Here is a 17,661-nt window from a genome sequence, read left to right as displayed (position 1 = left end):
ATGCACAAGCCCTCAAAGCCGGATCGCGTTTCTCATAGCAGAATTCGGTTGCTTGTACGCACTGAGTGCACACTAAGGCTTGTTTATAGTCGGTTCTTATATTTGATTTTGTCTTAAACACATGTTCAAAGTGTATTTAAGTCAAAGCAATGATCGATGTAAACGTTGTACAGGCCAATTTTTCTCGATAAGAAATATCGCAAGAGGTATTTAAGATGATCTTTAAACGTAAGAATTATATTTAAGACTATCAGTCGCGGTTTCGGCGACGATTGCAGACGCGATTTATCCGATTTCGGAATTGAAAGACGCAGCTCACCGCCGTTTCACACCTCTCTCTCGCAGAGTTATTAATGCACTGCCGATCAAACTTATCCCATCTCGCGGTAACAGACAAAATGGCAATCCTACTGAACCAGCGGGGAATACGCGGCGGAGTTATCGATAAAGTGTTTGGTTCGGCAACTTGTCGGACGAGTTGCCTAGCGGGGAGAATTAATGACGCCGCATCAGTTCGCGGATAAATAGTGATCAAGTCGTGCCGAAACTTTTTTACGCGTGCATTCTGCGGTGACTCACGATCGTCGTATCTTCGATCGTCTCGGGGTCCAATTTTGAATTTTACCCCGCGCCCCCTGCGCGAGTTGGATAGCCTTTCTTCTCGATCTAAAGTTTCCCGCCTTAGCGATCTCGGCGATCGCGACGCGAACGACTTAATTGTCATTCATTCATATCTTCGCGGCGCTTTGCGCGGACGCAACTGCCGCGAGTAATCTAATTAACTCGCGACGGAACGTCCGGCGCCCTCGCGATCGATCGTTCGGCGTTTCTGGCCCCGACGATAACGCGATATTTCCTCCCTTGTCGGGGCGGAGGGGAGGGAGCAGGTTCGTTACCTGTAGAACAAGACGCGTGCTCGCGTAGCTGCTGCATGCGAGGGCGACGCGGCGCGAGAGGGCTGAGCGGGGGAGGTATAAAAGGAGCCGGGGCGAACGTGACGATGGCGGAGTCCGCGTGGTACCCGCGGGACGGAGGGGGGAAGGGAGGAGCGGCAGCGGAAAAGGAGCAGCACGGTCGCGCTACGGGTGGCGAATCGTAGGGGGAGAGAATCCAGAAAGAAAGAAAGAAAGAAGGTAATTACGCGCGGAGAGACAGGCAGCTCCCGCGCAACCTAACCGATCGCCTAACCGATTCTCGGAAATACGCGGCCGGCTGCGCGATGTATGCGCATATTCAAGATAGTATGTTACATACGCGAGCTACTGACCGTACGTTTCGCTCCATCGTCCACCCCCGTGTCCCGCCTGCCCTCCCTCCCGCTCGTCCGTCGTTCCTCGGCCCGACAGGGCCCGCAGGATCCTCTCCCCCCCCCTCCCCCCGCACTCGCCCCTCACGGCTCCGTCCCAACCTCCGGCAACCCTCTCTTACTCACGGCCCCACGACGTGTACGCGAGATCCCCAGAGGTATTTACATATATGGACCGCGGCGTGGTGCGCGCGTATCTTTTATCTCCCGTAGCAGTAATGGCGCGTCCACCTCCTTCGTACCTGGTCAAGTAAACATCGGCGCAGATAGGCATACTAGGTGAGATTGGCGTCCGCTGACGTCCCCCGGCCGGACGGCGGTTCCGATACCGGGGAAGAAATACGACGGCGGGGTACATTTCTCTCTGACGAAAGAGCGAATTCTTTACAGGCGCGAATCTACGCGCGGAACACTTTGCGCGTCTTTTTCACGCACGCGGATTCCCACGGAGCGGAAAGTGATTGTTTCTTAATCAAGGAAGGATCTCTTTCTTTTTTACATAAAAAAAAAGATTGATCACTGCAATCTTTTAGCATTCAGTTTTCATCTTTGCAATACCGTCGTAATTGAAACACGTTACTCATTTCTGTGCTTCAACCGGCCTCGCTACATTTAATAATTTTACGGCGATTAAAATTGCATCCCATTTATTTTTAATCCGGGGACGCTCACCTGCGGCGATTTTTACACCTCAGCGTCGAGGAAATAAAGCTCGCGTCACAGTAATTTTCTTTATCGATCGAGAATCCATATCTACCTTTCATTCGAAGGTACCAAGACCCAACCTACATAATGGAGAGAATTTAGGACTTGTGCATTTATAATGCTGACTTATTGAAACTTTCTAGAGTTTCTACTCTGTAGAAATCAAATGGTCGTTTACGTTACAAAAATTATTAAGTATGGTAAGAATTTATGCATATTATAAATTCCAAGTAATAATATGAGTTTGAATAAAATTATGAATACTTATAATTTGTTTGTAATAAATTCATAATAATATTATATATTACAATAATTAATATAATATTAAATAGAAAGCTGACAATACAGTGAAAACATGTGTAGAAATGGTTAGAAAAAAAAACGAGTAAAATAATTATAAATTTATTTCATGCAAACTACGTTTCGTTAATAATAAATATTTTTGTGTGTGTTTATTACATTGATGAGTGCGATTTGTAACGATGAAGTATTTCAAGTAGAATCAAATCCCGTTAAAAGCATAAGCAATCTTTCAGAACAGTATATTCGCAATATGTTTGTGAGTCGTGTGTGGAGTAAAAATTCTAGTGAATAAATTATTTTTATCTTCTAGAAATACCAATGCGACCGTTTGTGCGAAAAACGTTGTTTCGGATTAATTGACAATCTACGCATTATATTAATAATTATTAGATTTCTTACGATTAGGTAAGAACTCTAAGTCAATTATGTAAAACTGCTGCTTCAATGGTAGGATAAAATAGCCGCGTTAGCTTCCGCGTTACCCGTCGAGCGCCGTTAACGAAGCGCGGTGTCGTCTTTACGGATCACCCCGTAGACACCTCGAGGTATCCCACAGGACCGCTCGTGCGCGACCGTTCCGGCGAGGGGGAGGCTTACCCGAGAATCCGCGTGGAAAGGGAGAGAAAGGCGGGAAGAGATCTTCGTGCGCCTCTCTCTTCCCGCGTCGAAACAATGAGACGCTGTTGCGCCGCATTCGTCGCATTCAGATGCATCGACCGGGCCGTCTCTCGCTCGCGCACTCACGCACTGTGCGTCGCGACGCGCACTTGCGCATGTGTGTCCCCCGACACCGACCTTAGACGCAATCAAAATTCTAACCGTTCTCTCGCACCAAGTTGAACGCTCGAAAAAATAATTTCAAATTTTATTGTTGCGTTATTGTGACAAACATCGTTGTCGCGTCAATTCAGCATTCAACCATTGTCTACGTACTCAGTTAAATGAGTTTTATATGAATTAAGTCCGGCCCTTTGAAGTGACATGCCGATTTTCCGGATGTCTTTCGGACTTTCACCCTGGCCGAGCAGTCGATGTCGCGTGTGTGCCATCCCCGCCGATGTTGGTGGCGACGCGGCGGCGACGGTCGCGATGCGACGCGACGCGACGCGACGCGGTGACGATGGCGATGGTGGTGGTGCGTGCGTCGTATACAGGGTATACGGTGTGTGGCACACGCGGTAAGCACACGGCCGTATGCAGACAGTTTAGTGGTGGCCGCGCCCCGCGAGTCCAGTTGTCGCGTGAAATATTGCGATTCATAAAATAAAACAGGCCTGCGGTCGAGGACGCGTACATATAGCCGCGCCGGCCGCTAACCGTCCTAGCCCTCACCCTCTATCCTCTCCCCGCCACCCCCTCCCCGCGCTCTTCGCCGCCTCCTGTTCTCTTTTCGTCCTCTCTACCCTTTCTCCGTCGCGTTCTCTTCCTTCTAGCGCGGCCCTTCTCTCCGCTCGACTGGTGCGACACTCCCTCCCTTCGCCCCCTTTTTCGCCCTCTCTGTGTCTCTCCCTCGTTCTCTCCCCTTTTCTTTATCTCTCTCCCTCCCCGTCCGTTCGCCTCCCGTCCTCCCCGGTCCTCCAACTGCATCGCTGTACCAGCTCTTTATCTTTCTTTCCGTCGCTGGATTATCCATTGGGCACAATGGGTACGGAGGCTCCTGGGGAATCGTAAAAAGAGCGCGCAATCGAAAATATTTCGGGATGGTGGGATAAAATAGCGGCGGCACATAAATTCAGAATGCCGTTCTCTACCGGTCGACGTTCCAGCGACGTTAATTGAGGAGCAGCGCGTTCGCGTAATATAGAAAATAATTAGTGGCATCGTCGTATAATACCGGTATTAAAGCTCAAACCTCTCCTGCACGATTATCTTACATTATTATTATCATTACATTTATCGTCACACCTATCACCTCGATCACCAGACTAATCTACCGGATCGACGTTATATCGTCACGCGGTTTTATTCCTATCTCGACTTTGCTTCTGCCTTTGAGAATCCCCCATTTGCACTGGCGGGGAATATTTTTCAGAAACACGTTTGCGAAAACTCTCCTTGCAAACTTTAAATTGTCGCATTTTACGGACATGATTAAATTGGGGTGACAAATGTGCGATTATGCGCACAATCGAGACTCCCGAAAACAGTAATGCGAACCTGCTTGCGTGCACTTCGTATCATTTCAGCTCTTCGCTAGGTTGCCTGCTCCTCTCTCTCTCTTTCTCTTTCTTTTTTTACCCTTTCCTTTTCAACCTCCCCCTCTCGTACGTGTTCGTACATTTATCCACGGTCGGCTGAAACGCCGCCAAGCCACAAGCGTCGTAACGCCGGCTTTCCTCGCGCGTCCAAATTTTTCGGCTAGCGCTGCGACATTTCGTCGCGGAATCCGCACTTGCGGATGGCGCACGGGGATGGTTGGGAAACGCGGTTTACCCTCGGAAACTCCTCCGTAAGAATGCCACGTTGTAGTGGCTAATGTACAACAAATTACAATTACATAGATATATAAAATTGCAAAAGAATACATGTATAATAATCGCTTGATTATTTTTGAAAGTATTTGTGGGAAGATTTTCGTTATTAATATACGTTTAGTCTTCTCGTAAGAAGAGGAAGCTGGAGAATAAAGAAGCGCGTAATTAAGATAATTTGTTAGGAAAAATTGTACTGCAGATATAGTCACTTTTGTTTCTTCCTCGTGATACTGCGTTTGATTATCGGAGGAGAATGTCATTGAAATTTCTGCCATGGATGTCTCTCGTCCTTATTGTCGCGGGGAATTTCAAAGAAACAAAGCTGTCAAAGTGACACAAAATGAAGAGATGAAAAAAAAAGAGTACAACCTGCACCTCGAAGGCACCAAAAAAATACGAACGGGGATTAACCGCCGACATATATTAAATCGGTAGCCGTCATCGATAGCCTCGAGGACGAGAATCGCGGGGGCCGGATCGGTATCCAGCTTTCACGAAGGCGATCCTCCTCTCGGAGCGGGGCGGCGGGAAACGTCAACGTATATCGTACTTAAGGTGCTCCTCTGTTCCGGAGATTCCTCCTTTTCCGCCGACGAAATTAGCGGGGGACATGTTTATTGTAAATGAATCCTCTACTTCGCAGAGGCGGTTTGTGGAGGACTGCTACGTGTCCCAGGGACACGGCAGCGGACAAGGAGAGAGAAAGAGTGAGTGAGTAAGAGAGAGAGAGAGAGAGAGAGAGAGAGAGAGAGAGAGAGAGAGAGAGAGAGAGAATAAGGGTAGTTCGGAGGGTGGTTGCGCGCGCTCGCGCGCGCTTGCCGGTCCGATTTATGCGCCCGTTACCGAGCCCTCTGGCGCAATTAAGCTCGCGTTATAATATTGTTGTTTATTCTGAGCCCCGACTGCGAAGCGTTAACCACCCCTACGTTTCGCCCTCTCGCGTCCCGCCTGCGTCTCTACACTGGCTAGGCCACCCGCGCAACCCCCTAATCTTCCTGACGCGGCGAGGCCAGAGAAAGAGAGACAGAGCGAGAGAGGGGAGGGAGGGGGGAGAGAGAGAGAGAGAGAGAGAGAGAGGGAGAGAGAGAGAGAGAAAGATATTCTCTCGCCTCGACTTTCAGCATCGGCGCGCCAATGCCTGGGCAGCTAACCAACCGCTCCCCCGGGGTATCGCCGGGAAACGAAGTTCCGTTTTGTTTGTTTCCGGCCGGTGCCGTCTTTGATTGGGAGACCCGCGTTAATTCCGAGTTATTCCGACGCGCGGTCACGTGTGCGCTAATGAAACCTACTTTCATGTGGGGAATAGCATGCGCGGCGCGGACGACACGAGTTTATTGTGATTTGTGATTGCGCCCGATTAGAGGATCGTTACCGTATTCTGCGCGACGTGGGGAATTCCCCGAGACATTTTTGCAGATGGCCGCGATTACGGCCTGCGCGTTCCTGCAACGCGATAAAGATTTTGTTAAATCCCCCCCAATCTCGTGTCCATTGATTCCGAAAAATATTTCGTTACGCACCGAATGTGGAGGTAAATCTCGTTTGATTCTTAAAACTGATTAACGAGATATAATCTCCGATTTTTATCCGCTCTCTTTATATAAATTCCCGAGACGGGATAATTGATCGCGTGATCCATGCGGCGTACTGAACCACTTCCAGCTTTATTTTACCGTGCGAAACAAACATATATATATATATATAAATACAATTTCAGTAACACCAGTGAATCATTGATTAAACCGGTTTTACGATGATGACGAAATGCGCATGCTGGATAAACTCTCTCGGTGGAAAAGAAGTTTAAGTCGAGATTTCGATATCGGCGACTTTTTAAATAGCCAAACAAGCCCGTGGCGCGCGGTGTAACTATAAAAATATCTCTCTCAAATTTCACGGTCAAGTTTAAAGGCGAGCTTGAGGCGAAGAAGAAATAAAGATTTAATATAAAAGACAGATTGCGCATGCCATATTGTGAAAATCGTTTATTGCACATAATATATACGTTAGCTGACGTTTATGATCTACAGGAGAAAAAAACCTATAGCATGCATATTCTACGCTTTATTCGAATAAACGTATATTATGAAAGAAAGTAATCTTTTCTCGAGATTTTATATTTGACACTTAGAGCTTTCCCTTATCTCTCAAGTCTTAAGACATCGGAGAGAAACATTGTCGCGGTGCTGTCGCCGAGTCTCGAAAGAAAGAGATGCCGAAGTTCAGGGCCTCTCGGAGCGTCACTTGAGATGCAATTAACGAAGAGAGTCGTCCAGGTCGTTTGATTCGACTATAAAGGACGACAACGGCGAAGAGAAGAAGAAGAACAAGAAGCGGAAGGCAGAAGAAGAAGAAAAAGATACGAGACAGGAGGCGGAGGCCGAGGAGGAGGAGGAGGAGGAGGATGAGGAGGAGGAGGAGGAGGAAGAGAAGGCGAGACGGACGATGCACGAAACGTAAATACTTGGAGCTGGCCGAGCACTCTCGACCTGCTAAGGTGGGTGGAATCGACGATTCCAACCAGGACGATGGCTGAGGTGGGATCGTGATGGGCCGTGATGGCGGTGTGGTCGTGCAACGATGCCGAAGAGGAGGCCGGACCGGAGTGAACCGAAGGTGATGCATGGCCGACGGTTCCTACGGCGGGGCCGCGCAGACGAAGAAATAAAGAATAAGAAGAATATCCGCTTCGCCGGGTCCAGAGCCGGCCCCCTGGAGCAAACGCTGTCATAACTCAATCCCACCTTCGTCCGCTCGTACGTCCATACGTCCGTCCTGCACCGGTGCAGGTTGCACCTGCATTTGTCTCTCTCCTCCGCCGTCATCTTTCCCGTCGCCCCCTCTCGCCCCCCTTACTCGGGCCTCCGCGCGTTCCCTTCTGTCGTATCTCACGTATCTCCCTTCTCGTCGAGGGCTGATCTTGATCATGGCGAAGTACGAGCTCGACGTGGAGCCATCGGGATCCTGCCTCCTTGCTCATTAGATTCCATCGATGCTCCTTTTTTTTCCCTCGGCTTTCTCGTTACGGAGGGTGAACGGAGGGGGATTATAATACGTTGCGCGCGAATTACGACCGCGAGCGTACGCGTGACTTCTCTCTCCCTCTCTCTCCTCTCTCTCTCTCTCTCTCTCTCTCTCTCTCTCTCTCTCTCTCTCTCTCTCTCTCTCTCTCTCCCCCTTCTTCCTCCCTCCTCTTCCACCCTCTCTCTCGTTTTATTATCGTATTTTTATTGTGTTCTTCGGTTTTCGCCATCATCGCTGATATCGGCAGCATCAAATCAAAGTTCCCGGTAATGATAACAATCCGCATTTGCTCACTACTTTATCTACTTATATTTCTAGGAGATTCATCAATTCTAGAACCTAAATAATAGTCCAGACTATCTGTATACGTTTCATTCGTAGAATTTATTCATAGAGAAATCAATCGCATAACTTTCGTTCCGTCGCCACCAGCGAAGAGTCGAAAACTAAAACTTTCTATTTCTCTTAATGATTTTGCTGTCGACTGTTCGAAGGAATTCTGGTAAATCCTAAAGGAATTATCTGATTCGTCCATATTCAACCAGAAATTTTTTTCAGTGTAAGATTCGAAATTTTAACTGCCAAAAATGAAGGTTAGGCGCAAGGATGAAAAGAACTGGTTGGCGATTACGTCATGTACCCTCTGAACCGCGATCAGCCGGTGTTCATAGAAAGTCGAGGGATCAGGAATATAATAGCCCGAGTCATAGACGTGTCAGAAAAATGGGTCCTCTCGAGAACGCACGTATACCGTTCCGAGGACACGGAACACTAATCAGCCTCGTCCGTTCGCAAGATCTTCGATTTGTATCTCGTCAGTCGAGTTTCGCCGGGCAATCCCCGAGCCCGGCGGAATTGCGGACGACGAGGCCGAGGGCGAAGCACGGGAAAAAACGCGCGAGACGGCGCGCGGGCCTAAGCGCGAAGATACGTCAGTGACACACGAATCGAAGTTGAACAATACGGCGAAGTCATGCATAAATCATCCGCGGTAATAAAGATCCACTTGTCGTGGCCGGATATTTATGAATCGCCCTCGGTTCTCCGCGCGCCAAGAAGAGAATCACCTTTTAGCTCTCGCGTCGGTCCGGATGAACGATCGTCCGATTTCGAGATAATCGAAGAGGTCAGGGGCGGAGGGGACTAGGGCGCGGACCTAGCGGCCGGGCAGACGCAGAGAGGCAGAAAGGTAAGAAGGACGGAGGGGTGGAGAGGGGAAGGGCCGCCTAGAGGGCGGGTGAGGAAAAAGGGGGCCGAGGGAGGAGGAGGCGAAGAAGAAGAAGAAGAAGAAGTCGACTCGGTCGTTGTGTAGAGGCCGCAGACCGACAGACCGAGCGAAGGACCGCGAGGCCATAAATACCTCAGCGCGTTCAGCCAATTAAAACAAATCATTTTAATGCACAACCTTTTTAATTAATGCCCGTGCTCGCTCGCTCCCATCCGCCTCCCTCCTCCGCGCGCGTAGTACACGATCGCTTCGGTGCCGCGGCTCTCTGCCATTCCCATCCCAGAGCGATCGGGGAGAGCTATATTAACTTATACGTCACTATATCCCGCCTGACTGTATCTTTCCTCGCGCAGTATATGCCCGCGTTTACTACATGCCCCGGCCGAGCAGTCCCGACCGATGGCGAGCCAATCTAGCGAGAGGCTGCTATACTTAGCTACTTGATTTTAATTACACGAATTTTCGCTTCGGCATCACGAGCCGCGCGGCGTTCCTCTCCCCCTCCCCCTCTCTTTGCGCTTGTGCTCTTCCCTCTTCTTTCTCTCTGCCCCACAATTTTCGTACTTCCTTTCGTCCCGCGCCGATCAGCCCCGCCATCGATGAGATTTATATTTATTAACCGCGTACTAGAGACAGAGGCGACAGCACGCAGGCTCCGCCGTCGAGCTAGATAAGAGAACGTCGCGATTTTTGTCCTCCCCGAACCGAAGCCTGATGGGACCGTTAAACGTTCTCGCACGGTGATCAATGTTTCCCCGTTTAATTACACGTTTCCAGAACGGCGACTCGCTGACCGGTGCGGCGCGCTCTCGCGTGTCGCTCATCATTTTCCGCAGACATCGAGTGACATCGTCGTTACTTTGGGCAAAAAGCCGCCCGCTTTGGAAATTATTGTAGACCGCGTAGACGGGAGCGGATCTGTATGGCAGATTAAGCGGAAGGCTTTCTTCTTTGTATGAGATTCTACGTAACAAAAAAGTTTAACCAGAAAACGCGACGCAAGTATTGCAGGGAAGAAGAAGACGGAAGAGAAATTGTTTGCTCGATTTGAAGTATAAAAATAATGCGTAGAATATTATAAACCGTAGATGCAACGTTCCGAATACTTTCGTTACCGAAATGTTCTTCATGCTGTCAAGCATGTCTATTTGAAGTCGATTTTTCCTCAACGAAAGTATAAAAAAACACGCACAATTGGTAATTAATTAACAACAGAAAACAAGTGACAAACTCGGTTGCCCATACTCTTCTAAGTAAACCTTCAATTGCTAAAAAAAGGTAGGAATAAATTGCAGAGCTCTTCCTTCAAAACTCAGTGCGTGGAACAAAAGATAATAATCTTATCCTTAATAGCAATCCTTAAAAAAATGTCGAAGAGCATTTATCTTCTAGCAGCAACGTAAATAATATTTTCGAGAATTAGTTGTCTTTAGGCCCAGGAAAGTCATCGCTCGTCCCTGCGTAGGCCTTGTGTAGGGTACCGTGCGGATGCCGACGAGCGAAGATCTTAATCGCCTTATGAGGTTCCGCGATCATAAAGCTGAATTACCGACGTAGACGGGGCGAAGATTGTAAAATTATTGCCGTTTATTCGAAACCGTAAATGTTACTCGGTTTTTTCTTGTACGGGGCATCATAGTTACTTACGTGCCCTCGCCGAGTGGTTGCTGCGAACGTATATATATATATTAGATTTGTTCGAGCTAATTTCTGATATGAGATGATAAACCGGTTACACGACTCGTGTAATTAGGAAGGGAAGCTCGTCGGCTCGTTAAATTCCGCGCGAATGACGCGCGATGTTTCCACGTTGCGAAAAATCGGATTTTGACAAATAAGATGAACGCCGACCTGGTCGAGGCATTTAAGTAGGCATATCGCTAATTAACGTTAGCCACTGGGGTACAAATTCCTAATGTACCTCCGTTACCTTCAACGAATGATGAAGTAAATGAAATGACGCGACAACTTAAACTTTATTACCGGAGATACGATGACAACAATATATTTATATTCGACAAAGAAATTAAATCGTCCCACGGGCTATTGTTTATCCGGCGGTGCTCGTCGGCGCGTCCACCCCCATAAATCAGTCAGAGCTATTAGCCCGCGCTTCAGCGAACGACAACGGGGACGATCTTGTACACGTTGCGTCGGCTCGCCACAAGTGCCGATCAACGAGGTAAAGTGAAACCTTAGCCTCGCCCGTCGTCACTTTTACTGCCGCGGGACCTGGGCGGAATAAAAAGCGTTAAAAACTCGCGCGGAGCGCTATAAAGTCGTCAGGCCCGTTAACGGCCGCAGCGCTGGATCCACCGAAGGGATCGCGTGACCCTGAGGAAAAGGAGGAGGCGGGCGATTCGCGAGGCCGCCCGGAAATCGCGGCCGCCTCCCGCAAGACGAGTTTCTCCCGGGTCGCCCGAGCGGGGAAACGTTGCCGCGCGTCATCGGCGCGCGGCCGTTTACGCCGACGTGGATATAACGGCGATCACGCGGCGACACGAATTAGACTTTCAGATGGCCGGCCGGCCCTAGGCCGCCGCCGGCGACGGCTCGGTACGTATTTCACGAGATGACGGTGAACGTCGCGCTAAATCATCCGCCGGTGACCGCATCCGCTTGCCCAATCGAGCGACCGAGGAGCTCCCCTTAACGACCTCTTGTCACGCCTGCGACATTCCCGGCCGAAAAACGCCGAGTTAGACCTGGCATCCTCCTCGTCTCTCTCTCCTCTTACTCCTGCTCCTGCTGTCTTTCTTCCTCTTCGCTCTCTTTCTTTCTCTCTCTCTCTCTCCCCCTCCCCCTCCTCTCTCTTCTCCCCTCTCCCCCTCTCTCTCTCTCTCTCTCTCTTTCCCTCTCGCCCTGGCGTCGATATTAATATTGTTCTATCAGAATTCCAGCGGGGTCGCACTCCCGCCAGGCCTCGCGCGCATAGGATCTCTCAATAATTTCTCGATAATTCAAACGCTGGACCGAGATCGGATCCTTATGAGCGGCGATTGCGAATCTTTGGATAGATGGGGATTTTTGCGTGGGACGTGCCCGTCTCGCGCTCGTTCGCAGCCGGCGAGAGTCAATTGTCTCGCTCGCAAAGGTTTCGCACATCGTTCCACAAACGTATACGGAGGGCAATTTTTTCGTGAAATTTTCGTCGTATGTCGATTTTACGCAATTTCTGAACAGAATGAGCGACCTTGCGAGAGAGATCGGTCGATATTACTGAACAATTTCATCACTGCATGAATTTTGAACATTGTCTTGTATTATGAGTGCAACTAGTCCTAATACAGATGTCTGCCTACGTTAAAGGGAATAGAGCATCTTTTCTGCATCGCTGGCCACAAGCTCGTTGGAATCGATAGCGCATGATTACAAGTCGAGAATAAATTCCTCGTCGCGTTTTGCTCGTATGCCAAGCAAGATTGCGCGTATTTCGCATTTTTCCTACGCTACTGCGTGAGGAATAATTCAAGGCGCGCCACGGCGCGACGTGAGAAAATACGACTTTACGCGTCGCTGTCACTTTTATCGCCGGCTTCAATCCGGCGGAAAAGTCTTGTCTTCGGGATATGCACAGCTGTCATAATTCACCGCAATTACGACGTTCATGAAGCGGGCCTTGAACCGATTCACCGCGTAGGAAAGCCCGATACAGTCACGCCCGTCATTAATTAATATCAAGGAAACGGGCCGCGAGTGCCGAGTAATCTCTTTGATTTTATTGTAACGAGGATTTTATTATTTCCGTGGTGCATGATGCGCTGTGAACAAGGAACGACCGCTTCCATGGCTAACTAAATTATGTATCTTCCTTACGGGCGCCGCACGAAATGAAACCGTACGAAACGAGCGCCGTACATCAACATTCTCGCTTGATAGTCCAGGTGCTACAAACGAATATACTAATTGGCGGTTTTTGAATTCGCAATTAAATTCAACTTCAAATTTGCATTTAATTAGACATCGTATCTGATACGTGTAAGAGAAATCACTGATTTCCCATTCGCCGCTTTACGTTACCTCACGGTTTTTAATCAGAACCTTTACTCAGAAGTTATCTTTGTGCGCAATGGTATATCTCATGCGTTTAATAAATTGTTAGCGCCGGGCATTCTGACGTGTTTACATTTTATTTATACTGTCCAATTGAAATATCGTAAAATATATATAGCGAGTAATAAATATGGTCACCGAATAACATACCGAGAATAAGGGAGTCCGGGATCGTGCGTGATAAGAGACGACGCGGTGGAGAATCAAAATATACTTATAGTCAAAGGAGCCGAAAGCGCTTAATCCATCGGGCATAAACTCCCGAATATTATGGTGCCAAACAGCTTAGCATTGGTAAGGATTTAACATTTCCGCAGAGCGTATTTTAAGGAATCTTCACGCGGGCAACGAAACGTGAGATTTTATCCACCCGTCTTTACCATAAATTTGTTTACCTGCATCCACATTATGTGTACATGGTCAATCGTTAATCCTTCTATTACTTGATTTTTATCGTTGTGCTGAATACCATTGGAGTCACCGGTGACTCCATAAACAATTCCCATCCTTACGTCCTCGGATTCGTTTATTTCTCCGCTGCGACATGGATTCGAAAACGAAAGAAACAAGCTCTAAATCTCTTTGTTCGTACATTACGACCGCGTGCCCCCCCGCGCCTTCACCATTTTCGTGTCAAAATCCCGCTATAACGCGACGCGATTAGACGTCCGGCTCGATTCGAGCCTCTCGCGACACGTGACGACTTTCGAGGAGAAACCCGCGCGATACGTCACAACGAACAGAAGCTGCAAGGCGCATTCTTGGCTCGTAGGCGCGACGTCCACGGAGAAGCCCGAAATCCGTTATGACAAAGCGAGACCGCACTCCTTCGTGACCCTTATATCTTTATCCGGCCGTTGCCTCCGGTCCGCACGCAAGTGAAACGCATAAGTGCACGCGAGAGCGCGGTGCGTAGCGGTGCGTCCGCTCTCGTGCTAAGAGGCATCCCCGAATCCAAGGCAGGCGCGGACTCGCGCGACTACCTGGCCCGCAGGTGCAGGCCTGCGGACACGTCCGCGGGCTCGTGCGAGGGCGTGTATATCCCTGACATTGTAAAGCTCGGCGTTACACTTGCGTAGCCGATTGGATAGGCCGGCTCCCCCTAGGACGGCCCAGATCCTTCGACGACTTTGTCTTCCTCTCTCCTCTCCGCTCGCCTGGCCCTCGTCGTTTTCTCTCTCTTTCTCTTTCCCGCAACCAGCTTCGCGCAGCGTCCCTTCGACATCGTCGAGCTGCCGGCTCGAAAAATCCGTGTCCTCCGCTACCGCGAGCACTTTCTTCCGGCCGCGTCCGGCTCCGAGATCCTCCAACGGGTGTACCGTGTACGACGAAGAGTTACCGGAGATAAGGTACGGAGGGAGCAAACGGCACACTCTAACCCTTAGCCTCATTTTTATTTTGCCCCGTCCCCATTTTAAAAGTGCATAATATTGAGCTCAAAACGAAAAATTTTGTTAAGACTTCAATGATAACTTGTCCATGTCTGGCAATTTTTATGCTCAAAACTCACAACGTTTCGACCACGGTTTGTGGTCCTTTTCAAGTGATCTAACGGTACAAATGCCAAAAAAAATATTTTAAAACGGTTATTACATAAATAAATTACAAATAAGAGTCGGAGGTATTAAGATTGAGAGCAGTAATATGAGAGCGAATGTTGCATCAGTAAAAATCGTTGTCATGGATTTATGGGGACAATGTATTAATGTGGGAGAGAATTACGTCAGTGAAAGACGTTGTCATGGTCATTTCGCGATCGTGTATTAACTCGGAAATTTATATGGATTACGTTACTGGAGATAAACGTCAAGCACCAAGTAGTACACGAAAGAAACAGAGAAAGTGAGAGATATACATATATGATGAAATAGTGATTAACTTACATTGTATCAAAAAATTTTTATTATTATGAAGAATGAACATTTATTTGTCAGTGCAGAAAAAATAACCCATTAATACAAATGTACTCTGGGAAGAAAAAGACAGCAACCCATTTTGGGGCCACAATTAGTAATCGAATTATTTGGACTGTTCGTAACTCTACGCTGGGAAAAGTTTTGACCGTTTTTTTTTGTAGTGAAGAGGATCCTTGAGCTATCTTTTTTACCGACACAGTCAAATATAGTTTTTGCGCTTGTAATTCCTTTTATTGGCTTTTATGCACAAAATAATACCGGGATAAGTTGCGGACCGCATAGCAGAAAATTTTTATACCTAAAACACTCAGTTCAGAAGTCTAATAAAAAAGATATTGATATTTGACAGTTTTAATTCGTAGTTTTAACTTAATTTGAAATTGGCTTTATAAAATTGCAAAATTCTTTCACACGATTAAAGTACGCATAAAGACAAAACCAGAGACAGTCGATTTTATATTGAAAAAAAGAGAACTTTATAAAAGATTGAAGTTACCTAACCTCAATCAATTATAAAGTGAGTTTTAATTTCTATTAGTTTTTTTATATATAAAGTTGACTGTCCCTCGTTTTGTCTTGACTATGCGGTCCGCAACTTATCCTGGTGTTATTTTGTGCACAAAAGCTAATAAAAAGAATTATAAGTGCAAAAATTATATTTGACTGTGTCGGTAAAAAAGATGGCTGAGGGATTCTCTTAAGCAACTTAACATTTCGGTTAGTGCCTCTTATCTTTGCGTTACTGAATCTCGACAGAACTAATTGAGAGAATTGATTAGTATTACTTTAAAATCTTGGACATAGACGAGCTAATTGCGAGCTTTAGTTACGCGAGGTAAAATTCGTAAAAGATTAGAGTTACGAACAATCTAAATAATTCGATTACTAATTGTGGGCCTCAAAATGGGTTGCTCTTTTTTTCCCAGAGTACGAAGAAGATATTATTTTATAGGAAACGAGATAATGTGTGCCCACATGTAGGAGTACTGTGTATGGGCAGATTGTCGGGAAATTTGCTGATTTCGGTAACGAACGCGCTCGGACTGGGTATCCGCGACAATACACGCCGGTCCTTGGTCCGGTACCCACTCGGCCCTTCGTGCAGCCCTTCAAGATACATTTCCAACTCACTATACGAATTACGTTATATTAACAAGAAATTAACTAAATCCCCCGTATATGGAAGTAAGAAAATCGTTCTGCTGCTGGCCTTGTCGGAAAGTATACGCGAGACTGCTCTCGGCAAAAAAAAATGATAAGCTAATTTCCTCTGCGTTTATTTGCACGCCGGTGGTGATACGGCGATAATTTGTATTAACGACACGCGTCTGGGTAAAAGTGCGTCAAAGCGGCCGAGCAGATTGACGCGCGTGTATCGCTCGGTCGGCCGTTAATTAAAAGTGCCGCCACGTGTTTATCGCATTTACGAGCTCGCCCGGTACGGCTTCCGCTAATTCAAGTTGCCCTCGAACGACGCGGGGAGCGGAATGTTCGTTTCTATCTAATTATAAAGCAGCCGTATTGCGCTCGTATCTCACTTGCTGCTAAAGGATGGGGAATTCCGCGCGCGGCGGACGAGGCACGCGGCGAGCGCGTATCAGCCACCTAGAGATCCGGCCTCAATACGTCTTGTTGACTCACTTAGCGCAACACGGCAAGTTCACTAACCGTATAGATCGTCACCTCCTGGCAGGAACTATTTAAAGTATAGTGCGCGCCGCGCTTCGCTCCTTTCCGCTCCTCTTCTCTCCGCTCCGCTCCGCTCCGCCGGCGGCAGCGGCGGCCTGATATAAGATGCAACAGCTGCGATCGGATCGTGCGGCGTGCGAACCGGCCGTTGGTCGCCGGTGCCGTGCACACGCGCGACCATTGTGCTGTCTTATTACGGGCTGGATCTAACGAAAGCACGAAGGGGCGTTCTCTCGCCACCGCAAAATCATTATTCGCGACACGCCGCACTTAGCCGATAGGTATTTCAAAAATCGCGCGGATCTCCGGCGACATGCTTTCAGGATGCATCGTCCTGCCCGCTCGGCGGACCCATTAGCAAAATTATCGGTTAAAGCGTGGTAAAGGGTAGAGATATGTAACGTACCGAGATGTGAGATACCAATCGTGTTTCTCTATTTTTTAGTGCACGCAAGATTCCGCAAGTGCGGACGTTTAAATTGTAGAGCGAATATCCGACCATTGTTCTTGCTACGCGTTTACCGGTTTTTCTTTCGTAGCTTTTTTATAATGTAGAAATTTCTAGTAAACGCACAGAAAAAAAGAATATTCTTCTTTTGAAAATATGTTTAGTTTCAATGTGAAAATCTTGAAATGATATTAAATTGCGTTAAGGGAAGGAGAACTTGCTTGAATGAAGCAATTTTATATAATTTAATCGAGAAAAATATATGCTTATTATTTGAGAATAATTTTCTTGAATGGAAAGGAAACAATGTTCCATAGAAAATAAAATACTTTCAAATCGAAGATTCTAACGATTAAAATTACTTTACCAAAATAATTATATGTACAAATAAATAAAATTTGTATGGCTCAAATGTGATAAACGCAAATATGAAGGAATAAAGGACTACGAGCCGTGACAGGGTGTTAGTGTCACGGCTCGTAGTCCTTTATTCCTTCAAATAATTATATGTATTC

General features: G+C 47.5%; 1 protein-coding gene across 1 annotated transcript in view; it reads left to right on the top strand.

Annotated features, from left to right (window-relative positions):
* LOC105561047 (zinc finger protein 600) overlaps positions 1-17,661 on the top strand; it is a 56,955-nt gene that overhangs the window by 27,641 nt on the left and 11,653 nt on the right. The gene's annotated exons all lie outside the window — the stretch shown is intronic.

Source organism: Vollenhovia emeryi, unplaced genomic scaffold (genome assembly GCF_000949405.1).
Source record: "Vollenhovia emeryi isolate VEMERY1.0 unplaced genomic scaffold, V.emery_V1.0 DF939213.1, whole genome shotgun sequence".
Classification (NCBI taxonomy): domain Eukaryota; kingdom Metazoa; phylum Arthropoda; class Insecta; order Hymenoptera; family Formicidae; genus Vollenhovia; species Vollenhovia emeryi.
This window is presented reverse-complemented; position numbering and strand designations above follow the sequence as displayed.